We start from the raw sequence: 26,305 nt of genomic DNA, 5'->3' as shown, positions 1-26,305 counted from the left end.
GAGAGAGGGAAAGACAAAGTGTATTTCATTCAAAACATCCTTTTTGCTGTGTGGATTTTCTAATTTAATTTTCTCAGTCAGAATGCACTTTTAAGTTCCAGTAAGAAGAGTTGCGACATGTGCTCAAACATCTGTTATTTATTTTTCATTTTTTGTGTAAATGAAAAAACAACAAACCCCGTTTCCCGAAAATAGAGCCTGAATTCCACCCATGTGGTCCCTGGCCTGGAATGTGACACTAGCCACAGAGTGAAGGTTAGGAAAGAGAGTTGGCTTTCTATGTGATCCTGGGCAAGCCACCCACTTGTCAGAGCTTCAGTCTCCCCACTGTGAAGGACAGATTGTCATTTCTATCTCCACCAGAGATAGGTGTGTAGGGCTAAAAGCTGAGAACGCCAAAGACTTCTGCAGTTCCTCTCTCTGTGCCTTGGATGACCCTCCCAGCTACAAATTCTAGGCAGTCTGTTCTGCTCGGGGTGAGAGAGGGAATGGGGGCGGGAGAGGGGGAAAGTGCAGTTGTAAGCCCTGGGGCACTTTTGGTTGGGCTTCTTCTCTCTCTTTAGAATGATCAGCTTTGGAAAGATTCTTTCTTAGGAATTGGATTCTATGCCTTTGTGAATATGCAGAGGGTTTTCTTTTATTGTTTTATTGAAGTATAGTTGATTCGCAATGTTGTATTACTTTCTGCTGTACAGAAAGGTGGCTCAGTTACACATATATATTCCTTTTCATATTCTTTTCCATTATGGCTTATTACAGGATGTTGAATATAGTTTCCCTCGCTGTACAGTGGGACCTTGCTGCTTATTCATCCTATATGTAATCGTTTGCATCTGCTAATCCCACACTCCCAATCCTTCTCTCCTTCCACCTTTCCTCCTCCTTGGCAAACACAAGTCTGTTCTCCATGTCTGTGAATCCCTTTCTGTTTCATAGATAAATTCATTGATGTTGTACTTTAGATTCCACATATAAGTGACATCATACGGTATTTGTTTCTCTTTCTGACTTTCTTACTTTCTATGATGATCTCTAGGTCCATCCATGTTGCTACAAATGGCATTATTTCATGCTTTTTTATGGCTGAGTAATATTCCATTGCATCTATCTATCTATATATCACATTTGGCAGAAGGTGGCATTTAGATAAGACAGTACTTTTATAACAGACTTACATTCCTAAACAAAATTCATTCTCAAATTTGTAAGCAATAGAGAGAAATTTACAGCACTAGGCCTTATAAACATTATCACCATATCACAAGAGTGAAACTGTAACATACCAAACTTTAAAAGCTCTTTCTTTGAGATATTTACTTTTTAAGGAAAAGAAGGAATTCTTTCTGTTCAGGGCAGTGACTCTGACTGTACTCCTTAATGCTTTCCACTCAGAACTCAGTGGCCGTCTCCCTCCCTCCAGGTCTCTGATCTAATGTCACTTCCTTTAAAGGCCTTCCTGACCTTTCAAAAATAGCACTCCTGTCACTATCATTTTACTTGGTTCATCACATCCTTACTATATCTTTACCTGAAATTATATCCTTCATTTTTATTTTCTTCTGCTTATTGTGTTTTTCTCAGTGGGAGCTAAGCTCCACGAGTGCAGAGAATTTGCCTCGTTGCTAGTGGCTAGATATCTTAAGGGCTTCCTGGTAGCTCAGCTGGTAAAAATCTGCCTGCAGTGCAGGAGACCCCAGTTTGATTCCTGGTTTAGGAAAATCTCTTGGAGAGGGGATAAACTACTCACTCCCTGGTAACTCAGATGGTGAAGAATCTGCCTGCAATGCAGGAGACCTGGGTTCGATTCCTGGGTTGGGAAGATCCCCTAGAGGAGGGCATGGCAACCCACTCCAGTATTCTTGCCTTAAGAATCCCATGGACAGAGGAGCCAGATAGGCTATCATCCAGGGAATCGTGAAGAACTGGGCAACTAAGCACAGCACAGCACAGATAGCTTAAGTGCTCAATAACTACTAAGAACTGAATGGAAGCGGCCTATCTATTCAAAAAACTCACTGAGTATTCTAAGATATGCAGAAGACACTAGTAGTAATATTCAAGAGACTTCTAGTTAAATTGTTTTCTGGGCAAAGTACTGCTGGTCTATAACTATTACACTAAATAATCGCACAGTTTTCCACAAAGCAACGTTGCTAAAGTTACAAATATGTAAGTTAAGATTGATATACTTATATATTTTAATGCTCAGCACGAAATCAAGAACTGTGGAGCTGAAGGTACTAGGAGTCACAGTATGAGAAAAATCAAATCATCTTTCTGGGTCTCAGTTTATTTTCTTCTGTAAATGTTGGCAAGTGATATAATTTAGGGAAATCCTCTTTTTATATGTTTCTGGAACATAGAGCCAAGCACAAGTTCTTAAGCATCATAAAACCAATCAGACCGGTGTTCTAAAAGATCTTTACTTTTTCCAAAATAGCACACATTGTTGTAAACAATTAAAATAGTACCAAATGTAGGCCTCAGAAAGTTTAAGTGTCTCATAATCCCACACCTCAGAGATTGTTATATTTGCATTTATTCTTCTAGGAAGTCATAGACAAATCCCAACATAATAACAATAATATCAAGAATAACCAGTGTTCCAAAACTTTCTTATTTTCGTGGAATAATGTCTGTTGATATCAATTCACGTAGATCTACTTCATTCTCTCATTTGCTATAAAACCTTGTCTTTACCTGACAGCACATTTTTTTTTTTTCAAGGAGATGGCCTGTGGTTTAATAGGGAAGTAGTTCTTCAGCTGGGTAATCTTTCATCATATAGGTAATTGCTTCAGTGTTTTCACCATAAGACCCTCAAGGAAGATGAAATTGTTTCGGTGGATTTTTCATAGCAAGAAACAGAGAACTATCCCGTCTTTAAAAAAGAAAATTTCCCTGATGGAAATTTATCTATTTATTAATAAATGGTTATTTCAACTGCCAGAGTCATCCTGAATGTTTTCCTAATGTGATTTTCCTTTTGTCAGTTAAAATGAAGGGGAAAAACAACTGTTCTTTTCATGTGAAAGCATAAACTATGAGTTGTCGATTACAGGTATTCACTCCTTAAGACAGTTCAAAAATTCCACTCTCTGGCTGTGCTCCTGAATTCTTGCCCACTCGGTGTTATGGTCCTAATTCTCGGCTTTGTGTTTCCACAGCACGTGTTACTTTGTTCTCAAGCCCATCACACCATGCAGACATCACCACAAGGCCCACCATCTCCTTCTGGAGACTAGCACATCCTTCAGGGTAGGTTTGTCTTTTTGTCCCTGGTAAATTGCATAATGCCTGGCACATAATAAGTGCTTACTAAATGTTATTGGATGACTGAATGTTTAATTCTCATTATTTGTGGGGATGACCACATGCCTCCTGATTTATTCAGATGCCCTCTTTCCTTCCTGTTCCTTTGTGGCTATTTCTTTTATCACTAGGAGCTGGAACCAGTTGTGAATTGAAGGATGCCAAGCATCTGCTGAACAGCAAGAAAACAATCAAACTGGTGAAAATTGCAGCTTGACATGGCACAGGGAGAGGACCACAGAACTGGAAGGCAGGAGGCCTGGTACTGGTCTTCACTCTGTTACTAACTCAGTTATCCACTCATTCACACTTTCAACAAATATCAAGCACTTCTGTGTTCAGGCACTGTTCTAAGTCCTGCAGATGTAATGGTGACAAGATCCTAGCTCTTCTGGGACTTACCATCCAGAAAAGAGTCAGACACACAGAGAGGAAAACATATATGAGAGAATAGGTTGATGTCATAGGGAATGACTGGATGGGCTACCTCAGTTTTGAGGTCAGGAAGGGCGTCTCTGAGTACTGACATTTCAGCTGAAGTGTGAGTCACTAATATAAAAAGGAAACAGTCATTCAAGGATCCTGAGGAAGAATATTCCAGGATGAACACCCAGTGCAAAAGTCCTAAGGTGGAAATAGATTTCGGGTTTTCATGGGACAAAAAGACCAGTATTGCTTGAGTGGAGAGATGAGTGGAAAGTGATTTGAAATGACTTTGAAGAGGTAGGCAGAAGCCATGTAACATCTTGCTTTAAGGAATTTGGACTTTATTTCAAGTACAATGGGAAACCACGGGAAGGTTTTCTGCAGAAGGGTGACAAGATCATTCCGGCTACCTTGTCAAGAATGGATGGTAGAGCGGTTCCAGGTGGATTAGCTGGAAAGCTAGTGTGGTCATTGAGGTAATGGTGGCTTGGACATCAGTGACTTTAATGAAAATGGAGAGAAGCGGATGAATCTGGAATATGTTTTGGACATAAACTGGACAAGACTTGCCAATCCACTGGATGAAGATGATGAAGAAAGAAAGGAATCAAGGCTGACTCCTAGATTTACAGGTTGAACAACTGGGTGAACACTCATGCTAATGACTAAGACTAGGAACTGAGGAAGGAGCAAGTGTGGGAGGAAAACTCGAGTTCTTCATGGGTAAATTATATCTGAGTCGCTGGTTAGATATCCATGTGGGAATGTGAAGAAGGCATTTGGACACTCAAGTCATGTTTAGGAAAAAGTCATGGCTAGAGGCAGAAATTTTGGAATCATAAGCATATAGATGGTCTTCAGAGTTGATGGGGCTAGAGAGCACACAGAAATGGGAGTAAAGGATGCTCAGGACAGATCCCTGCTACTCTCTAACCTAGAGAGACTGAGTAGAGGAGAAGGAGCTAATAAAGGAGACAGAAGTGAAAGAAGATGGTGGGCTATCCTGTCCTGAGCTGAGGGAAGAACAGAGCCAAGGGAAGAAAATGTTTCAAGGAAAAAATAATCAAGTGTGCTGACAGTTCAAAAGAGATAAGAATGAAGAAGTGGCCCCTGGATTTATCAGATGGAGTTCACCTTGACAGCAGCAATCTCCGGATAACAAGAATAGAAACCCACTTTGAGTGTGTTAAGGAAGGGACGTGGAAATTGCAACTCATTTTTGAAGTTGAAGGAAAGTAGAGAAATGAGTTAGCTGAAGGGAGACATGGAGTTTGAGGGAGGTTCTCAGAGCATGCCCATGAGGACGCTTCCACAAAAGAGGACTACTGACTATGTAAGAGAAAGGGAGACTGCAAGAGCAATCCTGAGCAGCAAAGTGGTATGGGATCCAGAGACAGTAAAGAGGCTGACTTTTGAGAGGAACAAGGGATCTGGGTTCAGAGAAACAGAAGGGGAGGCAGAGGGGAGGCAACCAGATGTAGGGAGGTGTTTGGATCTGGTGGAAAAAAGATGTGGGGCTTTCTCTCCATGTGACTGTGATCAAGTCACTTATCTTGCTGAGATCTGTTGGAGAAGCTAAATAGGTCTGCTCTGATCATGGTAAATGCACTTCTTTGAGCCCAGTCATTCTGCTAATGACACATGCCTTAATACCTGCTTCATTCATTAAGAGACAGAATGGGGAAGGTGCGGGTTCAACCTAGAACTAATTGTAATTATATCTCCTGACAATTGAACACGGCAACACTAGGTCTTATATGGTGCTGTCCTTATATTAGCTCTAACCGCTACACACTCCGCAAGGCAGAATTAGTCCTATTAGAGAGATGAAAAAACTGAGGTGGGAAAAGGTGGTCATGTGACTTTTCTAAAGTGATGAAGTGATGTATATATATGGCTGAGTCCCTAAGTTGTTTACCTGAAATCATCACAACATTGTTAATTGGCTATACTCCAAAACAAACAAACAAAAAGTTTCAAAAAATATATAAAGTGATGAAGTGAGAATCTAAACCTAATGTGGGACTCCAAGTCCATACTTTTACCCATTATATTCTATTGCCCCAGCAAAGAAAGGGGTGCAAGTTTCACTGGGAGATTGGTTGGGGGGTGGGGTGGTTAATACCTTCCAACATTCTCACCAACTGCTTACTAATTCCTGAGACTTGTTAAGGCAAGCAGGAGGCTGAGTTTTCTGCACCAGGCTCAATAACTAGTGTTCTGGACTCCTTGATAAAGGCCCCCTGAAAGCAGAGGAATTGAACCCATCCAGCTAGTCCATCCCTCAACACAGTCATCCAACAAATTCCAGGAGCTGGGACATATGCTACCAGTTACCAGTGTACTAGGTGAATCCTCAGTCAGGTTATTGTGGCCTTAAGACTTTCCAGATGTTTCCTGGGAAACAATCTTTGTACAGTTTTATAATCCAATACAAAGTGAGGTCAGTTCTTAAGAATATATACAGGCCCAGAGGGGCTACCTCCATGCCTTTCAGTGGGACTAAAAGTCAGCAGTTTTTAAGTGCAGAAACAGTAAGAGTTCAATTTTCTAAGATAATAAATAGATTAATGAGCAGAGCACAGGTTCAGGAATAGAAACACAGGGTTCTTGCCTCAGCTCTCTTATTTCTTAGCTGGCTGACTTTGGAGAGTCTACCAAGCTTTCAGTCCAGGGTTTGACTATCAGGTGCTTATAACATGGCATCCAAGGATCTCCATGGGAGGTTGACAGAATCCTATTTCAGTAACACTGAATTCTTTTGTGATCCTCTTTTGTTTTATGCATTTATGGGCATTTTTGCCAAATTGTCAGTGGGTCCATGACACAAAGCAGGTAGGAACCTGCCAGAGGATCTCTGGGATCCCTGTTTGATTCGACAGAGTGTCCACTCACATACCTTCTAAAAGTGAAAGTGTTAGTTGCTCAGTTGTGTCTGACTCTTTGTGACCCCAAGGACTATAGCCCACAGCTTCTCTGTCCATGGGATTCTCCAGGCAAGAATACTGGAGTGGCATGCCATTTCCTACTCTATGGGATCTTCCTGACCCATGGATTCAACTTGGGTCTCCAAAATTTCAGGCAGATTGTTTACCATCTGAGCCACCAGGGAAGCCTTCTGGGAGAGAATTATTTCTTTTAACGAAGTCCAAATGAGTTTGGAGGAGTGAAGGGCAATTCCCCAATGCAGGTGAAAGAGGTCAATGAACAGGAGGTGATGAAGCATCACACATGGGCTGGGGCCTAGGTGGCAGAGGGAGAGAGCCCAACTCCAGGCTCTCACATACTATCTTCATCAAGTAGAGGGGCTGAACCATCTGGAATTAACAGATACGTACTACTACATATAAAATAGACAAGCAACAAGGTCCTACTATATAGCACAGAGAACTATATTCAATATCCTCTAATATACCATATGGGAAAGAATATGAAAAAGAATATATCTGAATCACCTTGTTATACACTAGAAACTAACACAACATTGTAAATAAATTTACTTAAAAAAAAAAAAAAAAAAAAACTCTGCTTATGATTTCAATGTGCAGGGAGGTGAGAACCACTGAGTCATTTTTTCCTTGCCTTTGACCATCCTGCTTGCTTCTCCCTTACCTGGAATCCCTCCCTGTCCTCTTTACCTGGTCACCTCTTGCTGGTCCTCCAGAAGGTTTTATCTGAAAGTCTGGCTGTGCTCTGTGGCCTTCTCTGTGCTCCCAGGGCTGCTTTAAAAACACCTCTCTAACACCCGCCCCCCAGCATTATGGTCTGTGGTTTGCCCATCTTCCCTACAAGGCTGTATGTGGGAAGGGATGTGGCTTCGTTTCTCTGAAGGTCCAGCTTCCAGAATGGTGCCTGGCGCAAAGTAGGAGCATGGTTAATGTTTGTTGAGTAAATGATGGCATGAAAATGTTTGTGGGGAAAGAAACAGAAATGTGGCCAGACACATGTCCAGTCCTTCTCAGTTCCCTGCGAGGCCTCATAGACACTTTGGGAGAGCTTTAGGATGAGTATGTTTGGAGAGGTCTGAGGCTGAATGTGGACCTGACATTTGGAAATACACGAGTTCGGGTTTTAGAAAGGTCTCTCGTACGCTGTCGTAGTTTGCACAACGACAAGGACTGAAATATCGGGGGCTCAGCCCCAGCTGCCCCTGGCCAGCCATCTCTCAGCCCACAGCGTCTGCTCAGCTTCTGAGTCAAGCTCCCTCTTTGTGCCTTACAGAGATGTTGGTTCTGTCTCAGAAAAACAAAGAACACATTCTGACTGCGAGAGAATGGCTTTCAGGGTTTTCTGGTGCAGCCCTGGAGAGAAGACACTTTTATTTCTATCTGTTCAGTGGGGACCAGTAGAGGCAGGGGTGTGTCCATGACCTTCAGTCATGAGATTCGGACCACTGGTAGGGCCTCCCTGGGGTGGGCACCTTGAGGTTTTCGGGTGGGATAGTCTTACCTTTATGGAGAAGGATGAGGACGAGGAGGAGGTGGAGGAGGAGGAGGTGGAGGAGGAGGAGGTGGAGGAGGAGGAGGAAAGCTGTTTTTATTAAGAACCTAACTAAGGGCGTGCATACATCTGTGCTAAGTCACTTCAATCATGTCCAACTCTGTGTGACCCCATGGACTGTAGCCTGCCAGGCCCCTCTGTCCATGGCATTGTCCAGGCAAGAATACTTGAGTGGGTTGCCATGCCCGCCTCCAGGGGATCTTCCTGACCCAGGAATTGAACTCACGTCTCTTACATTTCGTCCATTGGCAGGAAAGGTCTTTACCACTAGCACCACTTGGGAAGCCCTAACTAATGGTGCTCAAATAACATGCACCTACTGCAAACAGGAACCCTGTGATACAGGTACTACCTCTATATTACTTTTACCTTTGAGTCACTTGTCTTCAACCCCTACATTCTTTGTCTCCAAATTCCCTCCATCCAGCCTCCTAAATTTCCATTTCGTCTTTTCTCTTCTTCCCCAAAGGCAACGCCTTACCTCAGGCCGCCATCTAATCTGTCCTGAGAAGGTTCACATGTCATCAGCTCATGACATACGTCACAGCCTTAGTGGGAGCTGCATTTGGATGTGGGTCTTGTATCAAAGGGACCTTCTCTATTGAGTCAAAGATTCTGAGACTCACCAAGATTCCCTTGAGGTTTCTGACTAATCCCCTCAGACTGACTTCCTTCTGTCTTCCCAATCCCAGGCCCAAATCTTTGATCTGTTCTCATAAGTCAACCATTTATTAATTTAATAAATGTTTACTGAGCACTTCATAAAGACTACTCATTTTGCTAGGCAGCAGGAAGACAAGATGAAGAAGGTCAAATCCCTGTCATTGGGGACTTCACTGTTCTGGCTCCTTTCCCCTCTGAGTAGATTGCTCTGGTCACTTGTTTCTCAGCCTCTCTCACCTGAATCAGTTGCCCTTGTAGAAGAAGCTGAACATGGCCATTAATGACACAAACTCCTAAAGACTCAGGAACTCTGCATCCTGCTGTGAAGGGCCCTGGGCAACTCTGTTCTGCCCATCTGGGGGTTGCACATGGTCTCATACCTTCCCCCTCCCCCAGCCATACCCAAGAGAAGGACAAAGCTGGGACCCTTAGCATCTCAGGTGCCTAGCTCAGCCTTGCAGGAACCACTCTGGGTACTTGGGACTACTGGGGGCCCTAGTCTTTAGGGAAAAAGCCTGCTAACCTGTCAGCCAGAAATCCTCTTATCTTTGGTGTCGTGAACTCTCAAGTAAACATGCCTTAAATACATTTTGCCTTTAACGATCCAATGTCTGCTTTCCTGGCAACTCCTGTGTCTTTGGACTGGTCTGCTTTGATATAGTTAGATCAACAAAAATTTAGGAGAACAAACTCAACTTTTAAAAGAAAAATATGTAAACCAAAGAGCTCCAAATAGGGAGGTTTCGATCATGACCAGGAGGCCGGTGATTTTCTTAAAAGGGCCAAAGAGGGGCTCCCCTGAAGAAAGTCTGCTGGGCCTGAAGGAGGGTCTGACCTCACAAGCCTAAGGGATGCACACACACACACTCTGCCTTTTTTCTCTACAGTTTGGCTTGAGATGACCTTCTTGTTATCATAATAACTATCCCGGCTTGAGAATTTCACTTCGTTGAGATTCACCCTAACTCACTCCAAAGCACCCAACAGACAGCCTGAAGATTTAGGCATCAACCCAATTTACCCCTTCCCCTCCTCTCCCACTAGCCAGGACTCAGAGCTGTGCAATTTTCCAGGAGCTGGTGCCTCCATCTGACTGGATTTCTCAGGACCTTCCCACTTCAGGAGGGTTATCTGAAAAGATATCCATGACCTGCTTAGGGAATAATTACAAGTCGTGGTGTGGGGATATGCTTGGGCAGGGAGGGCTTCAACTGAAGCCCTGAGGGACTGGATTTGAAACTGGGGAGAAGGAGAAAGTTAAAAAAAAAAAAAACCACCAAAAAACAAAAAAGCAAACAATGGTACAAAGGAAGCACTGTTCCTGTGAGCAGATGGGGTGGTGGGGTCAGCCCAGCCCAGGTCGCTGTACCAGGCCTCCCACAGCATCTGTGCAGGGTTGGGAGGAAGCACATCTCTGGTCCAGGGACAGCGTAGGCCAAGGAAATGGCTCAGGGGATAAATGGCTACATTAGGACATCCTGCAGAGCCGAGGGATCCCCACAGGACTTCAGATTAGAAAACTGGATAAGTGGGCAGGGGGATTCCTAGCTCAACTATATAAGAGTCCTGCAATGTAGACTGCCAAATAGAATAATGCAAGTGGCATAGTGAACATTCTGCCTTGAAATACATGGCTTAACAGCTACCTGTTCAGATTAACTAACCAGAAAACTGCCAGATCTTCAAGTCCCACAGGGATCTGTGGACATAGGCATAGGAGGCTGCCTTTAGACCTGCAGCTCCTTCTAACGTATGTGATTTCCTATACACCCAAACACGTGGTTATTCTGTATGCTCTTTAAGGCCTCTTCCTTTCCTGAGCATCTAGAATTTTACAGAGACCCATAGCTAAACACGCAGAAGGCAATGGCACCCCACTCCAGTACTCTTGCTTGGAAAATCCCGTGGATGGAGGAGCCTGGTGGGCTGTAGTCCATGGGGTCGCTAAGAGTCAGACACGACTGAGCGACTTCACTTTCACCTTTCACTTTCATGCATTGGAGAAGGAAATGGCAACCCACTCCGGTGTTCTTGCCTGGAGAATCCCAGGGACGGGGGAACCTGGTGGGCTGCTGTCTATGGGGTCGCACAGAGTCAGACACGACTGAAGCGACTTAGCAGTAGCAGCAGTATAGCTAAACATGTTACAGATGAGTCATGCTGTGAATGGTTACTGGGTGGACAGCAGAAGGAAGAAGGATTCATGTGACTGAACTTGTTCTTGGTGATACTAGACCCTACTCAGATCCCTGAGAGTCTCAGGGATGAGGGAATTCATAGTCTCCTCTCAACGATGTTATAGCCAACTAAGGTTTATCCCATTTTATCTTATTTCACTTTTGGTATCTAGACAGGCCATTATTATTTACAGTCAAGAATCTGTGAGACGGACTTCCCTGGTGGTCCAGTGGTTAAGAATCCACCCTCCAACCCAAGGAACATGGGTTCAATCCCTGCTAGGGGAACTAAATCCCTCATGCCTGGGGCAAGTAAGCCTGCACACCCACAACTACTGAGTTCAAATGCTTTGGGGCCCATGCAATGAAAGATTCTGCATGCTGCAACTAAGAGCTGACACAGTCAAGTAAAGAAAAATAAAAGAATCTGTGAAAATCTCCTTAACAGCTCAGTTAAAGAATCCTTTTCCCATTAGGGCTTCTGGAAAAAGCACAGGTCTGTGAATCGAGACTGGAAGGTTCTAGGCCAAGCTTTGTCATCAGTTTGTAGCTGACCTTGGCAAGGAACTTCCTCTACCCAGATCAAGTTCATCCTTTCTTGCCACTTTAACATTCTATGACTGTGATGTGGGACGAAGACAGGACCCCAGATAAGTTGGGGGAGTAAGAAAGGAAAGTGAGGGAAAGGTCACATTAGCTTGTGTGTGTGTGTGTGTGTGTGTGTGTGTTAGTTGCTTAGTTGTGGCCGACTCTTTGCAACCCCATAGACTGCAGCCTACCAGGTCCCTCTGTCCATGGGATTCTCCAGGCAAGAACACTGGAGTGGGTTGCCATTTCCTTCTCCAAAAGGAACTATAGAAAGAAAGAAAGTGAAGTCACTCAGTCGTGTCTGACTCTGCGACCCCATGGACTGTAGCCTACCAGGCTCCTCCATCCATGGAATTTTCCAGGCAAGAGTACTGGAGGGGGTTGCCATTTCCTTCTCCCACATTAACTTAGGAACCATGAAAATCCTTAGATCCCTACATAACTCTGGTCACATCTTTAAGTCCACTGGCTGCACTTCACCTTCCATGGGCCTCCTCAGAAGCACCAAGACTCACTGGCTCCCCTTTTCTTTTCTATGTATGCACCCATCATGGGAGTAGAGAGCCAAAGGGACAGGCTATGAAGTGAGAAAGGAGGGGGTGTGGAGCATACAGGTGGGGAAGATGCCTCCATCTTGAAACCATGTGCTGCAGATCCTCAGTACCAGGAGAGGACTTAGTCATGGGTAAATAGCATATGCTGTTTTCTTAAAATGCAATTGTTTACATGAAATAGACAACGCAAACACAGGTTCTATTTTTCTGCACTGTTTCCCTGATGGGGATAATAATAATTGTGCAATCCAGAGTGTAGTTATAAACCTATCTTACAGTCACCAAGGAGCTGTGAGAAAGCCAAGCAGCACAGACTTGTGGTTTTGCAAACTCCAAACTATTTTTCTGATGAACTGCAATAACCCACCGTGAGACAGAAGAGATAGAGTCAAACTCCAAGTACATTTTGTCGTCACAGAGTTTGTTTTGACACCAGAAAAATTTCCTCTGTGTGCTGTTTTCACGCTCTTACCCCTATGAATTTGTTTCACACTCAATCTAGTGGACACTTGGTAAATATAAAGGTCTGTCTCTCCAGTACAAAGTGACTGACCGAGAATGGGAACATTCCAGAATTCCACAGGTTAGTTTATTTGCAGGACTCAAATGGTCTGGTAGATTCTTACACTAAACTGAAGAACTGATTATTTGAGAATGAGGGTTTCTCACTGATATATAAATTATATATCTATGTGACTGTATGTGGCTGAGAGCTGTATATTGTGACCCTGCTTATTTAACTTATATGCAGAGTACATCATGAGAAACGCTGGGCTGGATGAAGCACAAGCTGGAATCAAGATTGCCAGGAGAAATATCAATAACTTCAGATATGCAGATGATACTACCCCTATGGCAGAAAGCAAAGAGGAACTGAAGAGCCTCTCAAAAATGAAGATCATGGCATCCAGTCCCATCACTTCATGGCAAATAGATGGAGAAACAATGGAAACAGTGAGAGATTTTATTCTGGGGGGTTCCAAAATCACTGCAGATGGTGACTGCAGCCATGAAATTAAAAGACACTTGCTCCTTGGAAGAAAAGCTATAACCAACCTAGACAGAATATTATAAAGCAGAGACATTACTTTTGTGACAAAGGTCCATCTAATCAAAGCTTTTTGATTTTTCCAGTAGTCATGTATGGATGTGAGAATTGAACCATAAAGAAAGGTGAGTGCCAAAGAATTGATGCTTTTGAGCTGTGATGATGCAGAAGACTTTTGAGAGTCCCTTGGACTACAAGAAGATCAAACCAGTCAGTACTAAAGGAAATCAATCCTGAATATTCAATGGAAGGACTGATGCTGAAGCTGAAGCTCCAATATTTTGGCCACCTGATTCGAAGGGCTGACTCATTCAAAAAGACCCTAATTCTGGGAAAGACTGAAGGCAGGAGGAGAAGGGGATGACAGAAGGTGAGATGGTTAAATGGCATTACTGACTGGATGGACATGAATTTGAGCAAGCTCTGGGAGTTGGTGATGGACACGGAAGACTGGCATGTCCATGGGTCGCAAAGAGTCGGATGTGACTGAGACACTGAACTGAACTGATAAAGATCAAAGAAAGTCTAAACCAAGTTGAAAACCAACAACATTTAACTGATAATAAACTTCCCCAGGTGCTACATCTAGAAGAAATTCAGTACCAAATGATCTTCCCTGGTGGTGGTGGTGGTAAAGAACCCGCTTGCCAATGTAGGAGACATAAGAGACATGGGTTCAATCCCTGTGTCAGGAAGATCCCCTGGAGATCAACCCACTCCAGTATTCTTGCCTGGAGAATCCCATGGACAGAGGAGCCTGGCAGGATACAGGCTATAGGGTCACAAATAGTTGGACATGACTGAAGCAACTTAGCATACATCCATGCACCAAGTACAAAAACCAAATTGTTCATACATCACAGGTGTCTCAGTCACCAATGACATTGTAGCTTAGAAGTAGCATCTACAGGTTGTTCATGCTGAGATATAAGATGCTGCTGGCAATATTTATTTTAAAAACATACAAACAATATATCTCCTTTTCATTGCTCTAGCCACCCTTACTTATTATATTGAAAAGTACTTTTGTACTGTTTTTTTGTGTGTGATTTTAGAGGTAATTCATGTTTCAAAAAAGTGGAGAACACAAGAAAGCACAAACAAAAAAGTATATGAAAGCCAGCAATTCCACCAGCCAGAGAGAACCATGGTTACTATTTGGCATTTCTAATATACTGTATAGAATTATAGAAGCGTTATAGAGAAGCAAATATCTTTTGAAATAAAATTGAGATCAAAACAAAAATTGAGAGGTAGGGAGACAAAAAGGTGAAAGAGAGACTCCAAGTGCATCAGAGTTCATGTAAGAACTTCCAACAGACACCTTCCAACAGAGAAGTGGAAGATTTGAGCTAAACCTTGAACTCTTCCAGGACTAAGTTCCAGGAGTCTGCCTCAGGGTACCGTCTGGTTGTAACTGAAAGACTCTGGCCCTGTGGCATCCGTGGCCTGTCAGGTTTCACAGCAGGTCAAGGCCCCTTCTAGGATTTACTCTGCTTTGTACCTTCCCATGTGGACCTGGAGGAAGGTCACAAATCAAATGCTTCTAACCCACCCTTCCTTTCCCCTCTCTTCCCCCTTAGCCAGGATTCTTGGCTCTCAGTAGACAAGTTCCTGTATAATTGATATATAATTATATGCTCCACCGTCACTACAATGACACGCTCCATTGTCACTACGGTGATTTTATATTTTGCTCCCTTGATAGACGTTGTAAGAGAAGGAATATGGTTTCCCCTTCGTTTCACTTCATGCTTATTTATGCTAACTGTATAAAATGGCTCCTCATTCATTTCCCACACTCTGTATCAAAGAAAAATTTTCATCCAGTTGTGTCTTCTAATGACTCCACACAAGTCCCTTTGACTTTGGACCAGAACCATTCAATATTCATTCCACAAAATTTTCTTAAGCACCCACACGGGCCAGGCATCATTCTAAGGTGTCGGGAATACAGTGATGAATGAAATCAACAAAAATCCCATCCCTCATGGAGTGATCATTCTGGTGAGGCCAGGTGCCAAAGGCCTCTTGCTGCATGCCAGCTCTTTCATTAATTCATTCAACAATCATGAGTGCCTGTTATAGAGGCTTTTTATGTGCTCACTTGGCTAGACTACATCACACTTGCCCTTCCTACATGTTTTTGGATCGGGTGGATCACAAGAGGGATTCTTATGTGAGATTTGCAGGCTGGGGGTGAAGCAGCAGTCATTTTGTCTAGTTGTTTATCTGCTGGCCCATCTCATTGGCATGAAGCACTGACCAGGCCCATATCTGCCCTCCCTTCCCCTAAGTCCTCCCTTGGCCTCCCTGACTCCTGGACAGTGGTGGGCATTTGCCCTCATGATAACGGACACCTTTGTCTGACTCGTCAGCTCTGTTACCTCTGGTGCACTCTACTCCAGTCTCCAAAAAACCTGATTCTGACATATCTGGCATTGCATGCTATCCACTCTCCTTTACCCCATCAGATCAGATCAGATCAGTCGCTCAGTTGTGTCCAACTCTTTGCAACCCCATGAATCGCAGCACGCCAGGCCTCCCTGTCCATCACCAACTCCCGGAGTTCACTCAGACTCATGTCCATCGAGTCAGTGACGCCATCCAGCCATCTCATCCTCTGTCGTCCCCTTCTCCTCCTGCCCCCAATCCCTCCCAGCATCAGAGTCTTTTCCAATGAGTCAACTCTTCGCATGAGGTGGCCAAAGTACTGGAGTTTCAGCTTTAGCATCATTCCTTCCAAAGAAATCCCAGGGCTGATCTCCTTAGAATGGACTGGTTGGATCTCCTTGCAGTCCAAGGGACTCTTAAGAGTCTTCTCCAACACCACAGTTCAAAAGCATCAATTCTTCGGCGCTCAGCCTTCTTCACAGTCCAACTCTCACATCCATACATAACCACAGGAAAAACCATAGCCTTGACTAAACGAACCTTTTTTGGCAAAGTAATGTCTCTGCTTTTGAATATGCTATCTAGGTTGGTCATAACTTTCCTTCCAAGGAGCAAGCGTCTTTTAATTTCATGGCTGCAGTCACCATCTGCAGTATTTCCCCTTTAATTAACTAAGGAAATTTATTTATGTTTGTTGGTGGTGGTTTAGTCACTAAGTTATGTCCGACTCTTGCGATCTCATAGACTGTAGCCCGCCTGGCTCCTCTGGCCATAGAATTCTCCAGGCAAGAATACTGGAGTGGGTTGCCATTTCCTTCTCCAGGGGATCTTCCTGACCCAGGGATTGAACCCAGGTCTCCAGCACTGCAGGCAGATTCTTTACCAACTGAGCTACCAGGGAAATCCTTAAATTTATTTTATTTAAATTTAATTAGTTCAGTGATACATCAGTTATGAATGTTCTACTTTATTTATCCATTCAACAAATATTTATTAAGGATGTCTTATACGGTAGACACTCTGCTAGGTGCTGGGGATACACAGGGAAGACAGATGTGTTCCTTCCCTCGTGAAGCTTACAGCCCAACAGGGGAGGACAGACCAGAAATTCACATAGAGAAACAAAATTAGATTTTAAAAATGAGTGGGGCTGTGTAAACAGAGAAAAGTTGGCCAGGAGGACAGGAGGGTAGGACCTATTCCAGTAAGGATAGATGAGGAAGGCCTTAGTAATCCAAGTGCATATTTAAATATTAGAAAGTCAAAAAGATACAAACCCATTAAGTGTTCATCCATTTGAAAAATACTCCACTGCAGTTAAATCTCTTAAGGAGAAATATAAATAAAGATGGAAAGCTAGTGGTTTGGGAGACCCATGTTCAGGAGGAAAGAGACAGTCATATAATATTAACTGGAAGAACAGTGGGAGAACAGTCCTATTTTTTTCTTTTTCTTTCGTTTTGATTTGATGTTGAAAGGGGGAAATACATGGAAAGCAAGCCTTTCACTCCAACAGAGATGGTTTACTAAGAATGAGTTATTGAGAGTGAGTTCAGGCTGTGCCATCAAAAACCTCTCCATTAAGATAGGAATCAGGGGACACAACTTAGCAACTAAACAACAGCAGGGGAAAGGATGGGACACAAGCTGACCCTGAGAGAATATGCAGCACATGCTTGGGACCAACAACTGGAGCACGCGTGTGTGCATGTGTGTGCATGCACGTGCGTGTGTGTTTGTGTGTGTGTGTGTGGTAGGATGCACTTCTTCCTTCACAGAAAACCTGATAGACTAGCCCATTCTGGGGAAATGAGTGAGCTGATGGCTCTGCATTTTCTTTGACACTTTCAAGGAATCCAGGATGAATCCATTCAGACTGGCTATGAACATCACGTATTACCTGAGTTGGAAATGCTCCCCAGTGAGAATCATTTCCCTGGTCAGGGGTTCCCAGTGACCCTGGAATAATTCACAACTGTCCCCAGAGTGTAAGCACCCTGAATTTAATCTTTTGGTGTCCCCTCAGTGTGCTAAGCAACGTGCTATGCACCCAGTGGGAGAATCAGTACTTAAGTGATGCTTTTATACAAAAGCTACCCATATGTGCTAAGTCAGCTTTTAAAGATTGGGGCCTGAAGTGTGGACTCAGGACACAGAGACCCCAGCAGGGAGCTAGTGGTCTTCTAATGTTTCTCATGATATTTTCAGGTCAAGGAACTGGTTTTGGATCCAGAGGAACAATGCTCCTCGTGTTTGGAATTCTACAGAAGAGAGTAAGAACTCAGACAGAAAGCTAAGAAATGAACCAATGTGATGAAAAACAGATGAAAGCCCCTTTCTTCTTAAACGAGGACATTACTTTCAAAACAAGGATGAACACTGTGTTGGGAAAATTCAAGTTCTGCTTACTGTTTTGCTCTTAGGGCAATTTTGATAAATAAGATCCCATTGTGATTCGTTGCCTTTTCCAAATTTGCTGTAAACTCCTTTAGCTTGGTGGTGGTAGGTTGATAGGTTATAAAGAAAACAGGAAGAGAAATCCAGACTCAGTTCAGTTCAGTTCAGTTGCTCAGTCGTGTCCAACTCTTTGCGACCCTATGAATCGCAGCACGCCAGGCCTCCCTGTCCATAACCAACTCCCCGAGTTCACCCAGACTCACGTCCATCGAGTCAGTGATGCCATCCAGCCATCTCATCCTCTGTTGTCCCCTTCTCCTCCTGCCCCCAATCCCTCCCAGCATCAGAGTCTTTTCCAATGAGTCAACTCTTCGCATGAGGTGGCCAAAGTACTGGAGTTTCAGCTTTAGCATCATTCCTTCCAAAGAAATCCCAGGGCTGATCTCCTTCAGGATGGACTGGTTGGATCTCCTTGCAGTCCAAGGGACTCTCAAGAGTCTTCTCCAACACCACAGTTCAAAAGCATCAATTCTTCGGTGCTCAGCCTTCTTCACAGTCCGACTGTCACATCCATACATGACCACAGGAAAAACCATAGCCTTGACTAATGCCTTTTTAAGAGTTAGTGCCCTTGAGGGCACCACTTGATTCAGCTTCTACATCTTTCCATGTATCCTATTATTTCTGAAATCACTTTGCCTATATGTCCTCAAAATACCTAAAAATATACACTCCTTACTAGATGGCACTAAATTTCATTTTAAATTTTAAAAGGGGAAAAATGTTAGTGCCTTTTATCCTGGAATCTGACATTTCTTCTTGGGTCAGAATATCTGGAGTTTCTGTGGTTCATCAATGTCCAGGAAACTAAGCACTAAACCTTTCACAGATTTCTGCTATAAAGATTTTTACAAACATACACTGATGCAAAGGCTCAGTTGTCACCTCGAAAGACAGTGGTGTTCCTCAGCCTTCCTGTCTGGCCCTGATTAGCACAGACATAAATAGTATAGGCCTCTGGTGTGGCCTTGTCACAGTTCACTCACCTTGGCTATTAATGGCCTTTACCTGACAGAGCAAATGACCTGTCATGGGTCGAGTGAACAAAAGAAATCATAAATATTCAAGCAAAAGGGGAAAAAATATAGGCACATGTAAAGTTCTAACCCAAGGTCACCCAGCCTATAGCTGTCAGCCAGAAATTGTCACCGTCTTTCCTCCCATGAGGCATTACTGCGTGGAGAACATGTAAGTATCATCATTAGAGTCTGTCCTGGGGTAGCTGGGCAATTCTGACAGAGGAACCGCAGCCCAAGACCCGACTCTTGCACAGGTGTTCCTGTGACCTGGCTTCCATGTTGGACTCGGACACCAAGGCCTGGATTCACCACCACTCCACCACTGCAGCGGGAGCTCAAAGAGTCTCAGGTCAAAGCTCAACGTTTATTGCATGAAGCACTTTGAAAATCTTTTGTTATCAAAAGTATTCCCTTGAGCCTTGGAGAGGATTACCAAGTAATGCTTTCTTCCTGCAGCTTATTTCTTAGGAAATTACCTCCAGGCCTGCCAAAGTCACAGAGACCTGTGGGATTTCACTCGTGTCTTTGCATGTGGAACACTTGAACATCCCTTGTGATTTTCTTCACTCCTATTTACTGAAGAGAAAACAGAAGATCTGGGAAAGATCTGGGCTGCTTGCCTCTGGTCTCTTGTCTGCCCTGCTGGCAAGCATCCAGGTGACAGTTCCAGGAATGAGGCTGGGGACTGTGAACAGATCCATACCTGCTGCTTCAGTTCAGTTCAGTTCAGTCGCTCAGTTGTGTCCAACTCTTTGCGACCCCATGAATTGCAGCATGCCAGGCCTCCCTGTCCATCACCAACTCCTGGAGTTCACTCAAACTCATGTGCATCGAGTTGGTGATGCCATCCAGCCATCTCATCCTCTGTCGTCCCCTTCTCCTCCTGCCCCCAACCCCTCCCAGCATCAGGGTCTTTTCCAATGAGTCAACCCTTGGCATGAGGTGGCCAAAGTATTGGAGTTTCAGCCTCAACATCAGTCCTTCCAGTGAACACCCAGGACTGGTCTCCTTTAGGATGGACTGGTTGGATCTCCTTGCAGTCCAAGGGACTCTCAAGAGTCTTCTCCAACACCACAGTTAAAAAGCATCAATTCTTCAGTGCTTATACCTTGTTATTTCAAGTGTGTGGCTCACTGTCAGGTGAGGGCCACACTCCTGTCCAGGTGCTTTGCCTTCACCTTGTTTTGTTACCATAATTTCCTTTATTTTCTGCCTTTTTTTCCATTCATATCTCATACATCCATTCACTATCTATCCATCCATCCATCCATCATCCATCTATCATCCATCCATCCTTCTACCCATTCATCTCAAACAATGACTTCCTATGTACCAGGTTCTGTGCTATACACTGACTCTAAAGAGAAGAGAGAATGATTTCTGTCCCCCAATCTTGTGGGAGAAGCATATGTAAATATGTAATGCATATTTAACATATGCAAATGACTCTAACACGTTGCAGAGGCTGAGGTGTGCATAAGACTGAGGGACTGCCTGCATTCAAAGGAGGGGCATCACCTCCAGCTGTCACCTCTTGAGGTGGACTTTCTGTCACAGTGGTCCCTCTGATCCCACCTTCTGCTGTTCACGCCCTTGTGTGATCCCCTCCTGTTGAGTGTGGGTAAGAACTTGGGGCTCACTTGATTCCACCATAAGGCAAAGGTGGCAGGATGTAGGTGACTACATGTGTACATGTGTATAGTCACATTATTAGGTTACATAACCCTGAAGTGCCTGTCTTGTTGGAATTTCTGTCTCCCTTGCTAGCTTTTGAGAAGCAAGTGGTCACATTGGGGAATCCCACATGCCAAGGAACTGCAGAAGGGCCCTAGGAGCTAAGAATAGCCTCCAGCCAACAGCCAACAAGAAACTGAAGCTCTGGAGCATGTAGCCTCAGGAACTAGGCTCTGTGGACAACTCGAGAGAATTTTGGAAATGGACCCTTCCTCAGCAGAGCCTCCAGTGAGATTCAGCCCCAGCTGACACCTTTTCTTTAATTGAAGTTAATACACAATGTTAATAGTTAATATATAATGTGTTAATTTCTGCTGTACAGCAAAGTGACTCAGTTATACCAGCTAACACCTTGATTACAGTTTTATGAGACCCTAAGTAGTAGACTCAGATAAGCTTTGCTGGGATTCCTGACCCATAGAAGCTGAGATAAAACATGTGTTTCAGTTACTTATTCTTTTTTTTTTTTTTTGGCCAGTTACTTATTCTTCTGGCTGCACCACGTGGCATGTGGGATCTTAGTTCCCTGACCAGGGATGGAACCCGCGCCCCCTGCAGAGGAAGCTTAGAGTCCCTGGACCACCAGGGAAGTCCCTTATGTGTTGTTTTAAACCCCAGAGTTTGTAGTAATTTGTTATGCAACATTAGAAAACTATCACACCTCCTGCCAGCTATCAGAAATGTCAAGTTCTGGGAAGGGGCTGACAGATGGGGGAATGTCTCCAGCTTCCACATCCATTCATTCAGCAAATATTTATTGAGCATTTATGATATACGAGGCACAGTTTTAGATACATTAGTAAACAAAAGAAAATCCCTGCTCTCAAAGCTTATACTCTAGTCAAGGAATAAAAATATTAAATTCATAAATAATTGTATATAGTATGTTATTCAGTGATGAGAACTATAGAAAGGATAGAGGGGCTGGGGATGCTAGGGAGTGGGTTGAAGTCTTTCATAGGGTCCTCAGGGTAGGCCCCACTGAAAGGGCAAAACTTGGAAGGAAATATTACACAAGAAACTCCAGGTATCATCCATGCGTATGACTTCAAGCACGGGTTCAAGGTCTCATCCTGCCCTGGGGGATCATGGCGTCATAACTGCCCTTTTCGACCTCTTCTCCCACCTCCACCCTCCATGCCCAGGTCCACCCTGCATCCCCGCCTTCTAGCCTTCTGCTGTCCTCCAAACCCACCTACCAAGAATCCTTACTCTTCATTGTTTCCCTGACAAAATACTTCTCCCCCACATTCAGCTCGATGGCCTCCTCCCCTGAAGCCTCCCCTGGTGCCTTCACCCCACTCCCAGCAGAAAGTCTACTCCTCCTGCACATGCCCTCCAGCTTTGCTTATGACTTATCCTGAGCTTCAACTTTCTACACGTGTTACGGCTGGCAGCCTTTGTCTCTTGGAGAGACTGTGGAATGCGGGGGCTGGGCTTGTTATCACTGAGCTTCCAGGCTCCAGCATATTACAGTTGGAATTTGTTGAAGAAAAAAATTAGTTAGATGGGACTTCACTGGCAATCTAGTGGTTAAGACTCTATGCTTCTAATGCAAGGGGCACAGGTTTGATCTCTGCTCAGGGAACTAAGATAACACATGCTGTGCAGTGCAGCCAAGAAAATATTTTTTAAGTTAGTTGGAGATCAGTCCTCTGTGGGTTTTTTCCTTTGTCTTTAAAGTCCTTAGAGGAGGTTTATATCATTCTTTATTTGGTTTGTTACTGAGAGAGTATTTGGACAGAGTACTATTCATTTTCCAAATTCTACTTTTGAGCCAACTTCTTCCACAGCATAGCCTGACCCAGCTCACAGAATTGCACACATGTTCAAGACACAGCCTTGGACACTAAAACAAGTAATTCATGCAGCCACATCTGTCTTTTCCAGAGAGGTTTAGTTCAGTTCAGTCGCTCAGTTGTGTCCGACTCTTTGTGACCCCCATGGACTGCAGCACGCCAGGCCTCCCTGTCCATCACTAACTCCCAGAGTTTACTCAAACTCATGTCCATTGAGTCGATGATGCCATTCAACCATCTCATCCTCTGTTGTCCACTTCTCCTCCCACCTTCAATCTTTCCCAGCATCAAGGTCTTTTCAAATGAGTCAGTTTTTCACATCAAGTGGCCAAAGTATTGGAGTTTCAGCTTCAGCATCAGTCCTTCCAGAGAGGAGAAAGACAGAATAATGATGACTTTTCAATGTTATTAGTAAGCAGCAAACATCTTGAGAAAGGAATGGTTTCCCTGCTTGAGTACAGAGCCCCAAATATGATGACTAAAAAGTCTAGCTGTTTAATTAATTATTGCAATTAAAAATAAAGCAAGCATGTAGGAGCAAAAGCCCTGCGGATGGCAGCTTCCTGATAAAAAAAAACAATGATACCACTCACCACATAAGCCAATGACAGGGGGAAAGAATTTGTTTGCCTCTGATTACATCTGATTGCCATTAGTGATGACAATAAACCAGGCAGAAGGACCAAATGATACTTGTGGGAAGCATGAAAAAGGGCCTGGGAAATACTTTCAATTGAGGATACACCAGAGAAAAATACCAACTGGAAGTCACAGAGATAAAAGCCACTCTGAGTTAAGTCAGTCATAACAGGGTACAAATTAAAATAACAGAGCCATATCACTTTTTACCTGTTAGATTGGCAGATGTTAGAAAACTTGAAAATGACAAGTGTTGTGAGGCGGTGGGTTAAAGGAAACCTGAGCTCCTGCTGGGATGGGGCACTTATAGCAATTCTGGACAGAGTCAGGATTTAGGCTCTAATCACTTTCTGGCTAAATTCCTAGCAGAAAACCTAGGCCAAATTCTTTGTGAACTTGGGTTAGGTAAATTTTCTTAAGACACAAAATCTATGTGCCATAAAGGAGAAATTATCAATTGGACTTCATACATTTTTTAAAATTTACTCTTCAAAAGACATTGTTAAGAAAATAAAAGACAAGCCACAGGCTGGGAAGTAAACATTGGCAAATACATCTGATGAAGGTCTTATATGCTAAATACAAAAAGAACTCTTACAATTTAGTAATAAGTAATAATTTAGTTATTATTATTAATCTTAATTAAAGAAATAGACAAAAAGAATGAACAGACACTTGATCAAAAAAGTTGTATGAATGGCTAATAAGCATGTTCAATCTCATTAGTCACTCAGTTCAGTTCAGTTCAGTCACTTAGTCGTGTCTGACTCTTTGCGACCCAATGGACTGCAGCACACCAGGCCTCCCTGTCCATCACCAACTCCCAGAGTTTACCCAAACTCATGTCCATTGAGTTGGTGATGCCATCCAACCATCTCACTCTCTGCTGCTAAGTCGCTTCAGTCATGTCCGACTCTGTGCTACCCCATAGACGGCAGCCCATCAGGCTCCCCCATCCCTGGGATTCTCCAGGCAAGAACACTGGAGTGGGTTGCCATTTCCTTCTCCAATGCATGAAAGTGAGAAGTGAAAGTGAAGTCGCTCAGTCGTGTCTGACTCTTAGCGACCCCATGGACTGCAGCCCACCAGGCTCCTCCATCCATGGGATTCTCTAGGCAAGAGTACTGGAGTGGGGTGCCATTGCCTTCTCCGATCTCACTCTCTAGGAAAATACAAATTAAAACTGCAATGAGAGAAATATCAGCATACACCCACTAGAGTGATTAAAATTAAAAAGACTCACCATACCAAGTGTTAGTGAAGATGTGGAGCAACAGAATGTCTCAGGCATTGCTGGGGGGAATGCAAATAGTACGACCACTTTGGAAAGCAGTTTGACAACCTCTTATAAAGTTAAATAATACATGTCACGTGTGTTTCTATACACAGGTATTTACCCAAGAGAAATAAAAACTTATGTCCATATAAAAGGCTGCTACATGAATGTTCATAGCAGCTTTATTCTTATTGACCCAAACTGGAAACAACCCTAATATCCATCAACTGGTGAGTAGATGAATATCTACATGGTGAATACTGCAAATTGTGATACATTCATAAAATGGAATACTACTCAGTAACAAAAAGGAATGGACTACAGATATGTATGAGAACAGGTGAATCTCAAAGGCATTATGCTGAGTGAAAGAAGCCAAGCACAAAAACTACATATCATTTATACAACATTCTAGAAAAGGCAAGAAAACAGTGATAGAAAGCAAAGTGGTCCACATGCCATGGGGCAACCAAGCCCATGCGCCACAACTACTGAAGCCTCACACCCTGGAGGCCATGCTCTGCATCAAGAGCAGCCTCACACCGCAACTAGAGAAAGCTCCTGCTCATCACCCAGCAAGGGAGACCCAGCACCGCCAAAAATGAATACATCTATTAAATTAAAAAGTGTTTTAAAAAGTGAGTGAATTTTATATGTGTAAATTTTACCTTGATGAAGCAAATTAAATATGTGTGTGTGTGTGTGTGTGTAAGACAATGCTACTTGAAAAAAAGATGAGGTAGGGGAAGTTGAGTGTTGGTAGGTGAGAAGAGGGAAGCCAAGAGAAAATAAGAGACAGACAGACAGACAACCAGAAAGGAAAGACAAGGACACAAGAGATGTAGAGGGTGACATTCAAACATGGGGCAAACCCCTCATCAACAGAGACATGCTCAGAGAAACATAGAAACAGAGAAAGGAAAAAAGAAAGAAACGCTTAGCAGATATGGCAAAGATGGAATAATACTTGTTATTCTTACCTTTTGGAATGGGGCTTCCCAGGCGGTGTTAGTGGTAGAGAACCACCTGCCAATGCAGGGGACATAGGAGACATGGGTTCGATCCGTGGGTTGGGAAGATCCCCTGGAGGAGGAAAGGTGGGGATAGGGCCCAAAGCCCCACAGCTGCGGCTCTGAGGGTGAGAGGGATCCGTTCCTCCCTCCCGGCTTCTCTCTCACTTCCTCCTCTGGGATCACAAGGGGTATGGAGGATGCTTCCTGCTCCCCTGGAGGTATTTGAAGGCTGGGGGTCTATGCCCCTTTAACCCTCTTTATTCCAAGTTAAACATTTCCTGTTCCTTTCACTTTCCTCACCCTAGATAGTTGCCAAGTCCTCCAGCATCCAACCCACCCCTTTTCCCATCCCCTGGGCTCTGATTTATCAGTGCTCTCTGGGGAGTATGGTGCCACCACGTGGCAGAACTGAGAGACTGAGCCCATGTCTAGTGGGGCGAGGCGGTGGGGAGGGCATGCAGCTTTCCCTCTGTGTTTCTTCTAAGCACGTGTAACACCAACCCCAAGGCTCTATCAGTTCCCTTGGGATAGCAGTCTGATCAGTCTGAGAACTAAGAACAGACACACACTGGGGAGCCTCTTGCATCTAAAGCAGGGAGACTCAGGCACTGGCAGGTGGGGTGACAACACTTCCCACTGTTTAGGGAAGAGAAACAATTGTCAGTGAGGAAACTTCTTGCAAAGGTTCATGACAAAACATAAAGAT

The 26,305-nt window shown here is 43.8% G+C and overlaps 2 long non-coding RNA genes across 6 annotated transcripts; one reads left to right on the top strand and one right to left on the bottom strand.

Annotated features, from left to right (window-relative positions):
- Window positions 1-66: 66 nt before the first annotated feature.
- LOC133244699 (uncharacterized) lies at window positions 67-25,207 on the top strand. 5 transcript variants are annotated; one of them, XR_009735490.1, is made up of 5 exons: window positions 67-476; window positions 3,168-3,258; window positions 17,871-19,487; window positions 19,595-19,795; window positions 20,906-25,207. It is a non-coding gene; the product is annotated as an uncharacterized LOC133244699 (long non-coding RNA). The 5 variants fall into 5 exon arrangements; XR_009735487.1 differs by adding an exon at window positions 3,444-3,574 and having other exon boundaries at window positions 19,595-25,207; XR_009735488.1 differs by having other exon boundaries at window positions 17,871-19,307; window positions 19,393-19,487; window positions 19,595-25,206.
- Window positions 21,611-26,055, bottom strand: LOC133244710 (uncharacterized). Its single transcript, XR_009735491.1, has 2 exons — window positions 25,567-26,055; window positions 21,611-23,033 (listed from the first exon to the last, which is right to left on the bottom strand). It is a non-coding gene; the product is annotated as an uncharacterized LOC133244710 (long non-coding RNA).
- Window positions 26,056-26,305: the final 250 nt, after the last annotated feature.

This window comes from Bos javanicus, chromosome 1 (assembly GCF_032452875.1).
Source record: "Bos javanicus breed banteng chromosome 1, ARS-OSU_banteng_1.0, whole genome shotgun sequence".
Taxonomy (NCBI): domain Eukaryota; kingdom Metazoa; phylum Chordata; class Mammalia; order Artiodactyla; family Bovidae; genus Bos; species Bos javanicus.
This window is presented reverse-complemented; position numbering and strand designations above follow the sequence as displayed.